This window comes from Petaurus breviceps, unplaced genomic scaffold (genome assembly GCF_028583685.1).
Source record: "Petaurus breviceps papuanus isolate PSGF00001 unplaced genomic scaffold, PetGlider_PUasm1.0 400, whole genome shotgun sequence".
Classification (NCBI taxonomy): domain Eukaryota; kingdom Metazoa; phylum Chordata; class Mammalia; order Diprotodontia; family Petauridae; genus Petaurus; species Petaurus breviceps.
This window is the reverse complement of record NW_027186316.1, coordinates 4,828,531-4,832,727: the sequence shown is the minus strand read 5'-3', so window position 1 is coordinate 4,832,727 and position 4,197 is coordinate 4,828,531. Positions and strand designations below refer to the sequence as shown.

General features: G+C 50.4%; 1 pseudogene; it reads right to left on the bottom strand.

The window, feature by feature from the left end:
• Nucleotides 1-3,030: 3,030 nt before the first annotated feature.
• Nucleotides 3,031-3,819, bottom strand: LOC138170966 (N-lysine methyltransferase KMT5A pseudogene; annotated as a pseudogene).
• Between the last annotated feature and the right edge of the window lie 378 nt (nucleotides 3,820-4,197).

Below are 4,197 nucleotides of genomic sequence, written 5' to 3'. Positions count from 1 at the left end.
AACAGGAGTCAGGACCCTGCAGCCTCAAGGCCTCGCGTGACCCTCTAGGTCCTCAAGTGCAGCCCTTTGACGGAATCCAAACTTCACAGAACAAATCCCCTTAATAAAAGATGTTCTATAAAACTTGGACGCAGTCAAAAGGTCAAAGGACCTAGGCCATATGTGGCCTTGAGCCTGCAGGTTCCCCACTCCTGATCTAAAATATGAAAACTGCTTAAAATTACAATTTTTTTTGGTGAATGTAAAAAAGCCAATAGAGCAAGGACTTCTGTATTGAAGCCTATATAGGCAGTCAGAAGGGAATAGTGGCCATGCACACAGTACCTCCTTAGAGAAGTCCTTACCCCTATGGCAGGCCCTCCATACTGGCTTTTCCTAGTTGCCCTCTCTCTCTCAGCAATCCCTGGAACATCTTTGCTTCTACCCAGCTTGGCTTCCCATCCTGGTGGGAGCTTGGCTACTTCTCCCAAGATATCTTCCTGACTGGAATTTCGGTACACTAACCATGAAGCTATATAACCTTTCATCTGTGCTAACATCTGTGTGCCATTTTCCCCCAAGAGAAGCAATGGGCCTTGTACATAGGGCCCTGGGTCTTCTCTTCTCTCTGGCTAAATCTGGGGTCTGATGATCCCCACTTTTTCTTACAACCCCTGGGTATGTGACATGGCCTCAAGGCCCTCCTGGTTGTCCTCCTCTGGACAGTCTCCAGTTTACCAACAGCCTCCCTAAACTATGGTGCTCAGAACTACGCACAGGGCCCCTGGTGGGGTTTGAGTGCAGTGGGCAGAGGATTTAATGTTGGATGCTTACTTATGTCCCTCTTTAGGTGGCCCAAGACTCCTGGGGCTCAACCTGCTGCTCACATTGCCTCTGCTCAGGGCTATTTCTACCAAAAGAACCTTGGGGAAAAGTCATTAGTTTCAGACAAACTACAGCAGAGTCTTGAATTATAAGCATTTAGTTATTTTATTAATTAATTATTTATTGTGGCACCGATGCAGAACTGGGGGAAAAGCAAGGAAAGGCAACAATTTCTGCCCAACTATATGGCAGCAGTTAAAGGCGGACCCCCTTCCCCCAATCCCAACAGTTTATTGTCATTCTGGCTTGTATACCTCATCCCATCTAACCGATTCAAAGGGGCCTAAAGCAAGTGGGATGATTCACTTAGAAACATATGGCAACTTCTATAGAGCCTGGCATATTATTCTCCAATGAGACATGTCTACCTAAGGCTTCTAAACATCCCCCAATGTACTGGCATTTCTTGGCAATCAGGCCAAACGCCAACTTAGTTTTCAAAAGTGGTAGCCACATAAACATTGCTCTGAAACGAAAAAAGACCGACTCCTCCTCACTTGAGAAGCCCCGACAGGGTCAGTGGTTCTCACTGCAAAGGCACAATTTATTTCTGGACTGCCCTATTTAGTTTTCAAGCAGAAGAATGACCAGTAGTATTCCTAAGGGGTGACTGGGAAGGGTTCCCCCAGGTAAAGGAGGCAATATGGGTGGCAAATAGTGGAGGGGAGAGAGAAGGAAGGAAACACATTGGGGAGAGGGAGTGAGAGTAGGGAAATGGAGAAAGAAATAGAGGAAGGGGAGGTAACCCAGCAGAGACTGCTGGGACCATGAGCAGACAGAGGAAAAATAGTGGGAGGAATTCCTAGGCTGCACCCCAGAACTTGGCATAGTAAACAGATTGCTGGAGTATCAGGAAGACCTGGATGTGACTCTGGGCAAGTCTTCTAGCCTTTCTCTTCCTCATTTTCCTTATCTGTAAAATGTGAATGGTAACAGTACCTAGTGCTCAGGGTTGTAGTGTGAATCAGATGAAACAACAGATGAAACTTACTTTTGCAAACCTTAAAACTCCAAATGCATTAATAAGTAATAATTATTTCCATTACTCTAAAGAGACCATAATCATCCCATCTCTGATTTTTTTTTTTTAGTATTTTAAGTTTTACAAAATTAATTTGGTGGGATAGGAAGTGTATTATTATTATCTGCATTTCATGGATGGAGAAACTGAGGGTCACCGAGGTAAAGTGACTTGATTGGGCCTCTAATCCGAGTCCAAGTACAGAAGTGCAGCAATTTTGTTTCCACCCGCACCCCAACTCCCACCCCCACCCCCACTTTGCCCTGCAAAGTAGGATCCTTTAAGCAACATCCCTCCTCCAAGCCCAAGTCACTGGTTGGGACCTGAGGGTCTCACCTGTAGGTGGCAGAGGCTACATAGTTAAAAGCTTTGGTCTCCCCCAGATCCCTCCTCCTCCCCCCTTCCCCACCCCCTCCCTTCTCCTCCCACCGTGCATCTCAGACACCTGCGGGGGCAGGGGTGGGGGAGATCTGAGAGCAGGTTCCGGTAAGGGGAGACCCCGAGGCTGAAGACAAACCCAACTGACTTCTGCAGGTTGCGGTACTGCCCTGCAGCCCTGGGAAACGCACAAAGCAACAAGAAATAAAAAAAAAAAAGTTTGGGTAAGCGAAGGCCACCTGTGCAAGCCTGCCTGGGAACCTACAGCAGATTAAAAAAAAAAACAAACCAACCCCCCCAAACAACCTCGTAAAGCGAAAAGGCATTTCAGCAGATTTAGAAACATTCAGAAGTAATCCACTAAGATTAGGCGTAGCCTCCCCTTCTCTCCCGTCGGAAAAGAAAAGAAAAAAGAAAAACCAACCCAGAAATTAATTCTCTTCAAGGAGCCTTTGTCCAGTAAAGTTCCAATCAGTCTAACAGCCAGGGTAGGCTTCCGGGGCTGCTCTGCTTAGTGAAAATCCAAATGAATACCTTAGCCGGGAAGGGTGGATTTCCAGGGGGGCTCAGTCTGGTAAAGTCCAAGTCAGTAGGCAGGGTGGGTTTGAAATCACTCATTTGCCCAAGGTGGCCTTCCAGGCTTTTCTGCTCAGTCTAGGAAGTCTAAGTCAGTGGGCATGGTCAGGGTCCCGGGTATTTCTGTCCAGTGACCAAGGTGGGAGGTCCAGGGAGGCCTGGAGTTAGTTACTCCTTGGGACCAGCCACCCTTAGTGTTTCAGCCAGGGGTAGGCCTCCAGGGAGGCCTTACTTCGGTCCCCATAATCATAGAGCAGCTCCTCGCCTACCTCGATGTCCCGGGTGGCGATCACGATGAGATGAGGTACGCCGTCGATGGGGTGCAGCTTGGTCTGGCAGTTTCCACTTTTGCTGTGGTTGATGAGACGCCCCAGGCGGCCAGTTTCTTTGGTGGCATCGACGCAGTAGCCTTTGCTCCGATAGTGGAAGTAGTACATGTAGCAGCCAGTGGCAGGGTCCTTGGCATAACGGGCTTCCCGTTTCTTGGCGGCCGCCAAGTCAATGAGGTCCCCGTGATACTCCACCACATAGTCGCCCCGTCGGAAGGGCCTGGTGGTGATCACTCCGCGGCCTTTCCCATCAAAGATGCCCACTCGCATGCCCTCCTCCTTCCCACTCTTAATCAGCTCATTGAGCCTGATCCGGGCCTCAGTACACAGCTCTCCCCGATTCTTTCGAGTGCTCCGCCGGACCTGGAAGTAATCGGTTACCTTCTGGTTCTGGGACTTGTCCTTGGCCTTCAGCATGCGCTTATAGGATCGGAGCCGCCTGAGCCCCTGCGGGCCTGGGTTCGCACCACGCCTGGAGCTGGTAGGGGTGGCGGCCCCCTGGGGGGTGGCAGCAGCCTCTAGCGGGGTGGCCTTTGCTAGGGCCTGGGCCCTCAAGACTGCACTGCGGGTCCGAGGAAGAAGGTTCTGTACCTTTCCAAGGTTGCTGGAGCTGCTCCTCCCAGCCCTTCCCGTCTGCAGCTTGGATTTCATGGCGCTTCTTCTCTAGACGGGGGTGATGAAATAGCAGGGGGCTGGTGGGGGTAGAGCAGGAGGAAGGGGGGGGGGAGGAGGAAGAGGAGGGAGAAAGAGGTCCTTGGCCTTGGAATCAGGAACCCCTGGGTTCGAGTCCTCCACTCTGTGCCCTGCACTCCAAGCCCCAGGCACTTCTCTAGGGATAGAATTAACCGAGGAGTGTAATCTGCATCCGGTGTGATGGGTGTTCTTACCCGGGATCCCTCAGACTAAAGAGAAAGTTAGCAAGATTGATACTTTTGTAGCGCGGTTGGGAGTAACAATCTTGCTAAGCAGCCTCTACGCGCATGGGGGTCTCTACGTGGCTCCCCGGAAAGCTTCCCCATTACTCCTGGT